This window comes from Arachis hypogaea, chromosome 4 (assembly GCF_003086295.3).
Source record: "Arachis hypogaea cultivar Tifrunner chromosome 4, arahy.Tifrunner.gnm2.J5K5, whole genome shotgun sequence".
In the NCBI taxonomy this organism is placed as follows: domain Eukaryota; kingdom Viridiplantae; phylum Streptophyta; class Magnoliopsida; order Fabales; family Fabaceae; genus Arachis; species Arachis hypogaea.
In genome coordinates, this window is record NC_092039.1 from 95,479,007 (window position 1) to 95,494,661 (window position 15,655).

The 15,655-nt window shown below is 40.3% G+C and overlaps 1 non-coding gene across 1 annotated transcript; it reads right to left on the reverse strand.

Annotated features, from left to right (window-relative positions):
* Window positions 1-2,893: 2,893 nt before the first annotated feature.
* LOC112798429 (small nucleolar RNA R71) lies at window positions 2,894-3,001 on the reverse strand. The gene has a single exon (XR_003200040.1). It is a non-coding gene; the product is annotated as a small nucleolar RNA R71 (small nucleolar RNA).
* Window positions 3,002-15,655: the final 12,654 nt, after the last annotated feature.

The window sequence follows — 15,655 nt, forward strand, 5'->3', positions numbered from 1 at the left end:
TCTCATGACTTTGGCTAGAGCTTTGATGCACTTTAATTGCTTGTTTTCAGGACAAAGGAAGCAAAGAAGAATCACGTTAGTATTCACGTTAACCTAGTTAACGTGAACACTAACGTGGAATGGTAAAGCTTGCAACGTTAATGAGAAAAGTGATCACCAATAACGCCTGCGAAGCCACCCAAAGCTCACGTTACTTGCCACGTTAACTAAGTTAACGTGGTAGTTAACGTAGAAGAAGAAGGAACTCCAACGTTAATGGTAAAAGTGAACACCATTAACGTTGGAGAACTTGGCAATGATCCACGTTAAGAGTCACGTTAACTTAGTTAACGTGAACTCTAACGTGGAAGAAGAAACAAAAGCCAATGTTAGTGACACTCACTTTTGTCACTAACGTTGGACCATCTAGCATTGCCTACATTAACTTTCACGTTAAGACTATCAACGTGAAAGTTAACGTGGAGTTGAGATCAAGGAACCAACGTTAGTGACACTCACTTTTGTCACTAACATTGGAAGGTGGCTTCACTACTACGTTAAGAGCCACGTTAACTTAGTTAACGTGGGTTCTAACGCAGAGAATGTGGCATTTGGAGCATTAGTGACAAAGGTGAGTGTCACTAACGCTCTCGAAGGTGGATCACACCTACGTTAAGAGTCACATTAGCTATACTAACGTGGACTCTAACGTAGGAACATAGGGGCACTAAGCAACGTTAATGGGAAAAGTGATTCCCATTAACGTTTGCGAAGGGGTATAAGCCAACGTTATTGGGAAAAGTGAGTCCCAATAACGTTGGCCATGTTTTGAGAAAGCAACATTAGTTGTCACATTAAGACCACTAACGTTAGATTTAACGTGGATATATGAGGTTGGAACATTAGTGGAAAAAGTGAATGCCACTAACGTTCTCGAACCCACAATGGAAATCAACGTTAAATCCTACTAAATACCCAAAGCCTAAATCATTTTTCTCTGCAAGTTGGGCCCACTAAAGATGAGAACTGCTTCAACTCAAGATCCAAAGCCCACATCCAAGACTTGAAAAACTCACTAGAAGATCAAGAGGAGTAGTATATATAGGAGTAGTTTTGAACTTTAGAGAAGCTTGGCACTTTTGGGAACTACTCTCTATAGATTTACTTTTCTGCATTTTTAGCATGTATTTTTCTTTTCTGCCATTTTTCATTTCTAGACCTATGAACGACTAAACCCCTTTCATTGGGTTAGGGAGCTCTGTTGTAATTTGATGGATCAATTATAGTTTTCATTCTTCTTCTTCTTTCTTTTCTCTTGATCTTACTAGAAAGCTTTCGATGTTAATTCAATTGGTTAGTTATCTTGGAAAATAAACTCTCCATAATTGGATCTCCTTTGAGCCTTGGAAAAGGGATGATGAGATCATGCTAGAAATGCTTTCTCATGTTGGACCAAATGGGGGTTTGGGCGGATATAGTGACATGTAATCCTCCCAACACTTTGATTTGGAAATACATGTGGTATAATCAGTGACCACACTTCATCTCTTCCCATGAGAAATTAAATCAAGGAATTGGGCAATTGTTCAAGCTTAGAGAGATTGGATTGCCAAGGAATTGGGATCCAATCACTTAAGATTGCCAAGGAGATCAATGAATGCATTGATTGAGGAAGAGATAAGAATGAACTTGATCCGGAGAATGCAACATCTCCTGAACCCAATGATTTACCCATTTCTGATCTTACCCATTCTCTTTACTTTCTGCCATTTAATTTCATGCTCATTACCCCAAATCCCCATTTAAGATTCTGCACTTTAATTTCTATTATTTACTTTCTAGTCATTTAAATTTCTGCATCTCAACCCAAATTTTGTTTAGCTCAACTAGCACATTCTTCTAACTAAAGTTGCTTGACCAATCAGTCCTTGTGGGATTTGACCTCACTCTATTGTGAGTTTTACTTGACGACAATTCGGTATACTTGCCGAAGGGAAATTTGTTGAGAGACAAGTTTTCATGCATCAAGTTTATGGCGCCATTGCCGGGGATTGATTTTGAATCAACCAAGATTACGTTTGAAGATCACTAGATTGAGCATTTTTCTTTTCGTTTAGTTTATTCAGTTAATTTCTTTTAGTTTATTTTAATTTCTTCCTCACCCCCTGCACCCTCTTTTATTTCTTTCGTTCTTTCTTCCTTTGATTACTATTCTGCTCACTAACCCACTAACTGTTTGATAATTTGCATCACTCACACTAACAATTACTCTAACAAGAATAGTTTCTTCATTTTATCTCCTGTTGTGCTATTTGTTTGTTGTATGACAGGGAGAAGAGAAGGAGTTTCAACATCCTTTGATTCAGAACGTGAAAGAACCCTTTGGAGACTAAGAAGGGAAGTAAGAGGGAAAAGGATTATTGGTGCTGAGGAAGAACAGGAAGAGTATTTTGAACCAAACATGGAAGAAAATATGGAGAACAATCATGAAGAAGAGGCTCATAATCATGTCAGAGAAGGCCATGCAAACCGGGCTGGGCAAGAAAGGAGAGTCTTAGGATCCTACATCAATCCTAATCCTGGAAACTGTGGAAGCAGCATTCAGAAGCCCACCATACATGCCAACAATTTCGAGCTAAAACCCCAGCTCATCACTCTTGTGCAAAATAATTGCTCATTTGGAGGAGGTGCTCAAGAAGATCCTAATCAACATTTGACCACCTTCCTGAGGATTTGTGACACAGTGAAGTCCAATGGAGTCCACCCAGATGTCTATAGGTTGCTCTTGTTTCCTTTTTCACTCAGGGACAAGGCATCCAAATGGCTTGAATCCTTCTCAAAGGAGAGCTTAACTAATTGGGAAGAAGTGGTGAATAAGTTTCTGGCAAGATTTTATCGTCTTCAAAGGATCAATAGGCTAAGAACTGAGGTGCAAACTTTTAGACAACAAGATGGTGAGACACTTTATGAAGCATGGGAGAGATTCAAAGACCTGACAAGGAGATGCCCACCAGAGATGTTTAATGAGTGGGTTCAACTTCACATCTTCTATGAAGGTCTTTCCTATGAGTCAAAGAAGGTTGTGGATCATTCATCAGGAGGCTCTCTAAACAAGAAGAAAACCATTGAAGAAGCCATAGATGTCATTAAAACAGTTGCTGAAAATGACTACTTCTATGCTTCCAAAAGAAGTAACACCAGAGGAGTAATGAAGCTGAACCACATGGATGCATTGTTAGCTCAAAACAAGATGATCACCAAGCAGCTAGCAGATCTTACCAAGAATGTGAAGGAGAAACAAGTTGCAGCAGCCATCACCTCATCATCAGCTTGTTGATTGGATTTTTGACGGTTTAGAATTTCACAAATGAATTCTCGTTGCAAGTATAGCCTCTAAACCAATCACTAATCCTTTCATACAAAAAGTTGTTTGTCACTAAAACAAACCCCTAAAATTTATAAACCGAAGTATTTAAACCTCGGGTCGTTCTCCCTAGGAATTACAATAAAGTGTCCTGTTATTGGTTGTGAGTTATTTTGGGGTTTGATAAGAGGCATGGAAGATAAATGGAAAGAAAGTAAACTAACAACTATAAAAGGCTCTTGGTAAGGTGTGAGAACTAGAAGTCCTATTCTAGTTATCCTTCTCAATTGTGATGAGAATTGTTCATTGCTACCACTTAGTTAACCCTTACTAAATAAAGGAAAGTAAAGTGGATGAATTGACTTGAGCCACAAGTTCTAGCCAACTCCCAAGGAAAGACTAGCTTTAGTGCACTCTAAACCAATTAGCAATCTCTCCAATTATCAATCAACAAAGGGATTAGATAACTCAAGAGTCACTAATTACTCTACCTAGGCCAAGATGAACAAAACCTACACTAAGATCCAACCAAGAATTTCATCAAACACTTGGAAGGCATAAAAGGAAAGCATAGTAAATCACAACAAGAATGAAATCTAACACAATTATTGCAAGGAATTAACAACAACGATCAAGGAAATCACAATTATCATGAATTACCTCAAATTGCATTATTAAAAGAAAACAAACGAACAACAATCTATCCAAAACAAAATGAAGAATTACAATTATTAAAGCACATAACTAGAAAGAGGAAGGGGAGAAGATTAAGAATTGATAAAGGAGAAGTGAATTAAAGCATGAATTAAACCTAGATCTAAGAAAAGAGATTAACCTAAACCTAATCCTAATTCTAGAGAGAAGTGAGAGCTTCTCTCTCTAAAACTAACTAATCCTAATCCTAATGATGCTAAAATGATTCCAAGATCTCCCAGATTGTCTTCCCCTTCAATCCTTGATCCTTTTATTCCTTTCTATCAGCAATTGGCGCCAAAATGGGTTCAGAAACCCTTCCAAATCGCCAGGCACGTGTTGCTTTAATGAAGTCATGTGCGGACTGCGACGCGTGTGCGCACGGTACGCGTGCGCGCCCCTGGCCGATTCTGCAATGTGCGCGCGAGTGCCTTGTGCGCGTGCGCGTGCTTGGCTGATTTCACTTCTTTGACTTTTCATGCTTCTCTCCACTTGTATGCTTCCTTCCTTGCTCCCTTTGATCCATGCCTAGCCTATTTCAATCCTGGAATTACTAGCAAACACATCAAGGCATCTTATGGAATCAAAGAGGAATTAGAATTCATCAAAATAAGGCTTAAAAAATATGTTTTTACACTTAAGCACAAATACAGGAGAGATTACAAAACCATGCTAATTCATAGGTTAAATGCGAGAAAAAGTCATCAAAATACCCTAAATTCAATACAAGATAAACCGTCAAATTGGGGTTTATCAACCTCCCCACACTTAAACCTTAGCATGTCCTCATGCTAAAATAAGAAGGAATTAAGGGGTAAGACATTCATTAAATGCACTAAACTATATGAACCTACCTAAATGCAATTATCTAAAGCAACTGGGAATGCTTAGTCCAAACATATCAATTCCCAAGAGACATGTGTAGGCACAAGAGCTAGGGCAATAGGGATCAAGTCCAAACCACAATTGTATTGAATTATCAAAAGAAATTCATGCTTGCAAGAATATAGATAATATGAGTGAACACATGTGATTGAACTTTTGAATCCTCACCGAATGTGTATCCGCTTTATGCACTCAAGTGTTTAAGGGTTAATTCACTCAATTCCCTTCTAATCATACTTTCCAAAATCTGATTTCCTTCTAACAATCAACACCTATTCAATGCATGCATACATTCATCATGAGGTCTTTCATTTAGGTTGTAATGGGGTTAGGGTCAAGGTAGGATCATTTACGGTTAAGTGGACTAGAGTTTAGATCTTGGATTAGCATAGACTTTCCCACCTAACTATATAATATTTATACAAATTCAAACTACTCTAACTACCCATTCTTCACTTTTTCTTACATATTCATGCATCTTATTTCTTGATTCGTAACACTTATGCATTGATTCCCTTTTATTGAACTTCACTTTGGGGCATTTTGTCCCCTTTTATTATTTTTCTTCTCTTTTTTTTCTATATTCCTTTTTTTTCATTTTATTTTTCTCTTCTCTTTTTTTTCTTTTCTTTTTATACTTTGTACAAGGACATCAATTGCATAAGGTCTTATACATTCAATCAATGCATGAATATATTCCCAATTCCTAAATATAGAAGTGTACTACCCTTTTTATCTCATCCAATGTTCCCAAGCCTTACCGACTTTGAATAATAACCACTCTCACTAGCCTAGGCTAATCAAAGATCCAAACAAGGGACTTTCATTAGTTTTTCGCCTTGGGCTTGTAATGAGCTAAAATGGGAATAAGTTGGTTAAGCGTAGGCTCAAAATTGGCTAACAATGGAGAGTAAAAGGTAGGCTATTTGGGTATGTGGGCTAATGAAATAATGGCCTTAATCATACAAATGCATGAATACAAGAAATAAATGGACATATAGAATCAAGCAAATCAAGGATCACAATCATAGAAAGAGAACAGTTGCACACAAGAATGGAAAATAAGTGGTTATAAAATGTAACCACACTATTAGGCTCAAATCTCACAAGCTTGTCTTCTTAGCTCAATACATGCTTCACAAAATATGAAATTCAAGCAAGTTTCACCAAAGATTTTCTTCAATCAATTGGGTTGGTGCCCTATAATTAAGTTTCTTGGAAAATCTCAATATTTGACTAAGCATTGTTGTGATTGAAAAATTCAAAAATTTTCCTTAGTTTACCCTTTCCTTTTTCACTTAAAACCAATTTCTTATGCGAAAAGGGTGACTAAGTTTTATCAATTCCAAACATGGTTTCTAATCACAACTACAAACTAAAAAGAAAGATATACCAAAGAAGATATGCAAAAATGTATAAAGAAAAATCTAACTAAAAGTATGGAATCTATCATCCAAAACATCTAGAAGTCCAAAATAAGCAGTAGAGGTATCCAAAACGAACCAAAATAGTAAGAGTATCCAAAATAAACTCAAAATGCATCAAATATATACAAAGGTATGCAAAGTAAGATAGCTAGAAAAGTGGCCAAAATGTTCACTGGTCCTCTAATGATGCTATCGGTGACCTCCCCACACTTAAGATCGAGCATCGTCCTCGATGCTAAATCGGAGGATCAGGGGTAGGTACAACCGTAGGTGCTGACTCTGTATGAGGCTGCGGAATCTCTGTGTTTAGTGCAGCTGGAGGTGCGTCCTACTGAAGTGGCTCCTCATGGGTGTCCTCCTCCTGATGCTCCTGCTCATCGGAGGCTGAAGAGTCTGGAAGTGGAGGTAACTCAGCGCCCAGGGAGATGAGTGCCTGATCCATCCGATCCAGTCGGCGCCTGATGTGGTGCTTTTCGAGCTCCAAAAACCGAAACAGACGCTGAACCAGTAGGTAAGTCGGCTCAGGTGCTGAAGAAGGGGCTGTCAAAGAAGATGGAGCTGCTGTAGAAGAAGATGGGGCTGCTGAAGGTCTAGCTATCCCTATTACTGCTCTAGCCCTAGATCGGCGTCTAGCTGGGGGCTTCTCGTGCACCCAACCACCCCAAGAAATGGTAACCTCCTTGTCATCGTCATCTGGGGGTGGTGGTATCACATCATCATCCAACTAGGGGACCTCAACCAAGGCGGCCAAACTGGTGACCAAGGTGGGAAACGGAAGTAGGCCACAAATATGTGCTTGCCACATACACTGCCGAATCAACCGAGGAAAATAAATCTCCTTGCCCTCCATAACACAACCAATCAAAAGTAGCATCTTCATAGGGATCTCAGAAAAGTGAGTGGTGGACAAGACGTAGTGAGCAAATATCATCTGCCAAGTCTTGGCCTCTCTAGTCAGATGAGCAAAGAGCATCCTTTTAGGCTTAGTGTTGGTCGCATCCATGACCCAAGTGGCATCTGGTAAACCAATCACGCGCCTAAGCGCCTCATAGTCAAAGGTCATGCTGTGAATAGCTATCTCAGCCTGCTAATAAGAGTAGGTGCCATCAGTAAGATGTCGGCATTGCAATGCCTCCTCTATGGCTGACTCAGTGATCATAATCTCTCTACCCCTCACTTGAACTGAATCCAAAGTGGGACGGAAGAAGTTGCAATAGAATTCCTTAACCCAAGAAATGTTGATATCTCCCAAATCTCTATCAACAAAGTCCATACCCAACTCTAGGATTCGACTAGTAATGGCTCGTCTCACATCATTGGGAAGGACAAGCTTCTTCTCAATATTCAGTTTCGTCGTCCGATACTTGGAAAGGCGAAGCTCACAGTAAAGATTGGGAAACTTTGTTGGATCGGTAGAGGGTAGCAACTGATTTTCCTTTTCTTCATTATTCAACGGATTCTTAGCATAATTCTTGTAAACGGAGGGGATAGAAGGTGTAGAATGTTTTCTTTTCTTGGAGGTAGTGGCTATAGCTTTTCCTTTATCCGACATCTTGAAAAGTATGGTAGAATATAAGGAATGAAACACTTAGCATGTAACAGAGAAAGCATGTTCAGGATATCGATTGGCTAACAAACAATTATGATGTGAAATGAACTTGAAAAGAATTGGTAAACAAGTAAGCATAAGTGAACAAGTAAACCAAGAATGCAATGTTCACGAAAGTCAACAACTCTTATTCATTAAGCAATAATATCATCATACTCTTGAAAGAATGGTTAAAGAAGGTTAAATGTGAGTAGAGGTTAAATGGTTAAAGAAATTAGTAAGTTAGAAAGGTGGATTAGTGGTATGATGATATTTAGGCTCAAATAAAAGAGAAGTTATTGTTCATGTTCACAATGAATGGTGCAAATCCCGAAAGTCAAAAGGAAATGGAAATTAGCCCAAATTACAATAGAGATTAAGATGAAAACAAATTTCTTGAAAATTGGGCAGCATTCCGGCTTAAAATTAGACGTTCCCGGATAGCAAAGTAGCACAAGCAGCAAGACTACAACATCAATTAATCACAGCAGCAGTGGTACAGCATTCAGGCAACACAAATTGCATAAAAAGCAGTCCAAAATCAGCATACAACACCCAAGTAAACAAACAGCAAATCATGCACAAACGGAGCACTTATCAGGCCTAGAATCCTCTATCCAGACCTAGCTACCTAACCACAGTTATTTCTAACTAACCTAACATGCAAAATTTCAACTCTAACTAACTAACAGAAAACTAACAGTAGCTAACAGAAACAAAAAAGTAATAGAGAACAGAGTTGGAGCAGGAACTTGGGAGCAGAGTAAAAAGAAATGGAAATGGGACGTAGGGAAGTAGAATTGGGACGGGGATAGCAGAGACTGAGGGCTGTGTTGGCAAGGTAGAACGTGCCGCCGTGGACGGTGGTCACTGCGGAGCAGCGGCGGAGGGAGAGAGGGAGAGGGAAATGTTGATTGATGGAGAAACAGAGAGGGGGGACCGGCCTCGCGGTGTTTGTCACCGGCGGTGGAGCAGCAGAGGCGCGCCGGTGGTCGAGGAGAGCAGAGGGGAGAGTGAGTGGGTGGGAGAGGCAGAGCGGTTAAGAGGGCGAGGGAGAGAAAGGCAGAGGGGTTGGGTGGCGACGGCGGCACAGTCGCCGGCGGTGACGGCGGAGTGACGGGGTATGGGAAGGAGAGGGAGATGGCGAAAGGGAGAAGAAGAAGGGTGCGCAACTACGCAGTGCTCTTCGCGCATTAGGGTTATCCCCTTTTTTGATTTGGCGCGGGCGCGAACAGGGTGCATACGCGCACATTGGCGAAATTAGAGACATACGCGTGCGCTTACAACGCGCTCAAGCGTAGATGGGGAAACTATATAGGTGCGTGTGCACGTACAGTTCGCGCGCACGTACATTGAGTTGGGCTAGAGGCTTAGAGTGGGCGCAGTGCGCGCCCAACTCTCTGGACAAAGACCTAGAATGGTGGCATCAGCTAGGGGACGCGCACGCGGCAAGTGCGCGTTCGCGTACGTTGGTAGTGCAACATAAAGCGCACAAGCGTGATGCGTGCGCTCGCGTCCTTTCCTATTTTTGTAGATGGGCGCGCATGCGGCAAATGCGCGTTCGCGTGAGATGCGTTGGGCTGGGGGCTTAAAGTTGGCCCAGATCCAGCGCAACTTTCTGGATATTGGCTCAGAAGTTGCAGCAGCAGATCGACGCGGATGCGGCAGGTGTGCGTCCGCGTGCACTTCCTTGTAGCTGTATGGACGCGCACGCACGTAGTGCGCGTCAGTGTGGATTGTGTTGGGCGCAGGGCATAGTGTTTGCCCAAGAGAGGCCCAACTCTCTGGAATTTGGGTGATGATGCAGCTACTCAAGGACGCGTGCGCGCGCGTCCACCCCCCTTTTTTTTGCCCTTTAAGCAGAAAAATTGTGCTCAGGTGCTCCCTATACTGCTCACACTCTTTATTCAATCAACCATCATACAACTCACAAAAATGCAATTTGATATTATTCATCTACTACTAAACACAACATACATGTGACTATGCTAACAATTAAGTTGTACAAACAAATCTATATGAAACATCTACCTACAATGGCAACTCAAATCACTTATTAAGCAAAATTAAAAGAGAATGGAAAGAGTTTACCATGGTGGGGTGTCTCCCGCCTAGCACTTTTATTTTAAGTCCTTAAGTTGGACATGTTGAGAGACTCATTGTCATGGTGGCTTATGTTTGTACTCGTCCTTGAATCTCTAAGGATCTTTACTTCTCAATTGGTTAACAGAATTTCCAACCATCTTCACCAATCTAGGGTAGAGTTCAACCCAAGATATGAGTCCCCATAGTTGGTCTTCACATAGCGAACCGGGATCCCATATCTTATCTTCACACCCATCTGTGAGTTGAGTCTCATGATTTTTCCGTACGGGTGGTTGACAAAAGGGCGGTCGACACATAGAATCCTCTTTAGTCCACCAATTCTTCCTTCTAGACCCATACAAAGTAGTTCTTGTCCCATCATAATCCCTATACCTTAAAGCTTTGACCTTAGTGAGCTTTATACCAAATTTCCAACCACTACACAATTCTCTTTTTCCTTTAAGTCCACAAAGAGCTCTAAGTTGTCCATCAGTTTCAATCAAACCATATTCAAGTGAGAAAATAAAGCTTAGAGAGAGAGATGTTACCCACTTAAATGTTGTATTGGATGGTATCTTGGGGAGGGAGACTTCCCTACACTTAGACAATGCAAGGTCCACCTCCTTGTGCTCTTCTTTGTGGATTTTCACCTCTTGACAAATTTCTTCAAGTTCAACCTTTTCCCTTTCATCACTCGGCTTGGTGTTGTCTTCAAGAACCTTGAATTCTTGTCCAATAGGAGGTGATTCAATATTGGATAGGAATTCATTGATGAATGAATCCATCTCTTGATCAACCTCTTCATATTCTTCAATTTCAATATACACCATGCTAACTTTTTCCTCTTAGTAGCTCTCTTTCGATTTGCTCACCAAAGGTATGGGAGGTTGTGCACACTCTTCTATAACTTCGAATTTATGTCCAATGGGAGATGATTCAATTGTAGATAGAAATTCATCCATGATTGAATCCATCTCTTGATAAGCCTCTTCCAAGTCTCCAACGATGATATGCCTTGGAGGTTGCGCACCCTCCTCAACATCAATATCAAGCTTCTTGGAAGAGTTCTCCATGATACTACATTCCCATGGACTTTCAACATCTCCTAAATCTTCGACCACTTCTTCCTTTTCTTCAATAATCATGGCTTCCTCTAAATGTTCTAACACAAAACTTGGTTCTCCCTTCTCTACCGGATTGTCCAATTTCTCCTTCATACTTTGCTCTTCTTTAGATTTTTCGCATGTGGTCACGGAAGTACCTTGAGTATTCAAGCATTGGTGGGCTAAAGTGTGCACCACCTTGGTCAAATTGGTCACAAACTCAAGTGTATCCCGCTTCATGGCTTCTTGTCCTTGGAGTAACAAACTGAGAGGATCGTCTATTGGGGCTTGGGGCGAGTAGGAAGGTTCATTATTTTAGAGAGAGGGCTCATGGTAGGAAGGTGGTTCCTCTTGATAAAATTGTGGAGATAGTGTGTATTGAGGTGGTTCTTGGGAGTAATCTTGATAGGGTTGTGGTGGTTCTAAAGGTTCTTGCTCATAATGGTTATAAGAATATGGCATGAATGATTGGTCATATGGTGGATATGGATCATAGGAAGGTGCTTGATGTGGAGAGGCTTGTGAGTATGGTTGAGGTTTATGTTGAGGATATGGTTCATAGGCATATGGTGGTGGTTCTTGAAAGTCACAAGGTGATTCACCATAGCCATTGGATTGATATGCATCATAGAATGGCTCTTCTTCATAGTGCATTGGTGGGGGTTGTTGCCAAGAAGATTGATCATATGCATATGGCTCCTCCCACCTTTGGTTATCCCATCCTTGATACACATTCTCATTGAAGCTCTCATTTCCTACAACATAATTAGAACTACACTCATAGCCAAAGTGAGAATTCATGATAGTAAGAGAGGGTAAAAACAAAAAATAGTAACAAATAAAGAGAACAAACTAAAAACTAACAAAGAAGCAAAAAGCAAACATATTCACAATATTCACATATATACAATAACCAATAACATAACACAATTGCAATCCCCGGCAACGGCGCCATTTTGATGATTGGATTTTTGACGGTTTAGAATTTCACAAATGAATTCTCGTTGCAAGTATAGTCTCTAAACCAATCACTAATCCTTTCATACAAAAAGTTATTTGTCACTAAAAAAACCCCTTAAATTTATAAACCGAAATATTCAAACCTCGGGTCGTTCTCCCTAGGAATTACAATAAAGTGTCTTGTTATTGGTTGTGAGTTATTTTGGGATTTTGATAAGAGGCATGGAAGATAAATGGCAAGAAAGTAAACTAACAACTATAAAAGGCTCTTGGTAAGGAGTGAGAACTAGAAGTCCTATCCTAGTTATCCTTCTCAATTGTGATGAGAATTGTTCATTGCTACCACTTAGTTAACCCTTACTAAATAAAGGAAAGTAAAGTGGATGAATTGACTTGAGCCACAAGTTCTAGCCAACTCCCAAGGAAAGACTAGCTTTAGTGCACTCTAAACCAATAAGCAATCTCTCCAATTATCAATCAACAAAGGGATTAGATAACTCAAGAGTCACTAATTACTCTACCTAGGCCAAGAGGAACAAAACCTACACTAAGATCCAACCAAGCATTTCATCAAACACTTGGAAGGCATAAAAGGAAAGCATAGTAAATCACAACAAGAATGAAATCTAACATAATTATTGCAAGGAATTAACAACAACGATCAAGGGAATCACAATTATCATGAATTACCTCAAATTTCATTACTGAAAGAAAACAAAGGAACGACAATCTATCCAAAACAAAATGAAGAATTACAATTATTAAAGCACATAATTAGAAAGAGGAAGGGGAGAAGATTAAGAATTGATAAAGGAGAAGTGAATTAAAGCATGAATTAAACCTAGATCTAAGAAAAGAGACTAACCTAAACCTAATCCTAATTCTAGAGAGAAGTGAGAGCTTCTCTCTCTAAAACTAACTAATCCTACTCCTAATGATGCTAAAATGATTCCAAGATCTCCCAGATTGTCTTCCCCTTCAATCCTTGATCCTTTTATTCCTTTCTATCAGCAATTGGCGCCAAAATGGGTTCAGAAACCCTTCCAAATCACCAGGCACGTGTTGCTTTAATGAAGTCATGTGCGGACTACGACGCGTGCGTGCACGGTACGCGTGCGCGCCCCTGGCCGATTCTGCAAAGTGCGCGCGAGTGCCTTGTGCGCGTGCGCGTGCTTGGCTGATTTCACTTCTTTGACTTTTCATGCTTCTCTCCACTTGTATGCTTCCTTCCTTGCTCCCTTTGATCCATGCCTAGCCTATTTCAATCCTGGAATTACTAGCAAACACATCAAGGCATCTTATGGAATCAAAGAGGAATTAGAATTCATCAAAATAAGGCTTAAAAAGCATGTTTTTACACTTAAGCACAAATACGGGAGAGATTACAAAACGTTGCTAATTCATAGGTTAAATGCGATAAAAAGTCATCAAAATACCCTAAATTCAATACAAGATAAACCGTCAAATTGGGGTTTATCACAGCTCAAGAAGGAGTAAACATAGGAGAAGAAGGTGATTGGGAGCAAGCCAACTATGTTGGAAACTCTCCTAGACAAGTCCATGATCCATACTCCAAAACCTATAACTCTGAATGGAGAAATCACCCCAACTTTGGATGGGAAAACCAACAAGACCAAAGGCAAGATCAGAGACGCCACAACCTCAACTCCAACAATAATGCTACTCATCAAAACACCTCACAGAGATACTACCAACATCCATCTAACCAACCTTCTCAACCACCTAATCTCAACCCACCATCATCAACAGATGATAGGCTCTCAAAGATTGAAGCTCTACTTGAAAGCTTATGTAGAGAAGTCCAAGACAACAAAGTGTTTAAGGAAGAAGTGCGAGCCAATATCAAGAACCAAGGAGAAAACATCAAGAGATTGGAGTCCCAAGTAGGGTATTTATCTCAACAAATTCCCAAACCCACTGATGGATTCCCCAGTGATACAGAGAAGAATCCAAGAGGAGAAACAAAGAAGGTGAGATGGGAAGAATGCAAAATGATAACCACAAGTAATGAGGGGAGTACGAATGGAGTATAACACCTCCAGAATAACCGAAAGGAAAGCCAGGAGGAAGGAAGCTATACAACTCTACTTATATCCAAGGAAGAGCTAAAGAAGAAGGAGTTGTTGAACCCATATGCACCTTTTCCCCACAGGCTAAAAGGTGGTGTAGCAGGGAGAATGTACTCAAGGTTCCTTGATATGTTTACATCCCTTGATGTAAATATACCATTCATCAAAGCCCTCCAGCAAATGCCTTTCTACATCAAGTATATAAAGGAGCTACTAGCCAAAAAAAGTCCATTGAAGGGTGGACAAACAATAAAGATGAATAGAGATTGTAGTGCTCTCATTCAACCAGGGCCACCCACAAAGAAGGATGATCCAGGGAGTTTCCACATTCCTTGTGCTATAGGAGGAACAATGATTGACAAAGGGCTTTGTGACTTGGGAGCAAGCATCAACTTAATGTCTCTCTCCCTCATGAAGAAGCTCCAAATCAATGAACTAACTCCTACTGATGTAATTATCAGATTGGCTGACAAAACTCAAAAACAAGCAATATGAGTGGTTGAAAATGTGCTAGTTAAGGTTGGGAGCTATTATCTTCCCACAGATTTTGTTGTTCTGGAAATGGATGAGAATCCTATCTATCCCATCATCCTGGGAAGATCATTCCTAGCCACAGCCAGAGCACTCATAGATGTAGAGCGAGGAGAGCTAGTGCTGAGAATACATGATGAGCAGCTCACTTTCAATGTTTTCAAACTCTCACAAGAATCAAGTCAAGAAAACAAAGAATTAAGAAAAGAGCAGCATGAAGCACTGATGCAAGAAACAAACAAGGAAGCACAAACAACACAATTGAAAACCACACTTGATGGGAAGCCACCCATTCAGGAAGAACCACCTTCAAAGGTAATCCAAGGGGAACTAGAACCACCAAATTCATGCAGAGGCAACAACAAGGATCCCTTAGGGAAAGGAGCTATAGAGAACAAGCAAGCATCAAGAGGTACAAAGAAGAAAGGTCCAAGGGGATGGAGAAATAAAAAAATTCCTACAAAAAATTTCTCACCAGGTGATGAAGTGATTTCTACATACTTTCCATCTATGCCACCTCACCTCCCCACTATTCCATCTTAGCTGCCTCCTGTGTACACTATCAACAAAATCTTATCTTTGGAGCATATGGAGCTTATCAACAAAGCCAATGGACATAGGTTCACTGCAAGAGGAGAGGATTTCAAGCATCACCAACCACCTTGACAAGGGTCAACCGTCAAGCTAATGACGTTAAAGAAGCGCTTCATGGGAGGCAACCCATGTTCTATACCTCTTTTCTTAATTCTCTAATAATAAGTAATAAAGCAATTTTCATGGAATTTCAAATCAATTTTGACAACCAATATAAAGCTCATCTACATGCAACGTATAGTACATGATAAGTTTGGTGTTCAAAACACATCAAGTGAGGTTTGAACACACCCTATGAGGAAGATTTATTCCCCAAACTTGTGCACCATGTAATCACAAACAAGTTTAGTGTACCA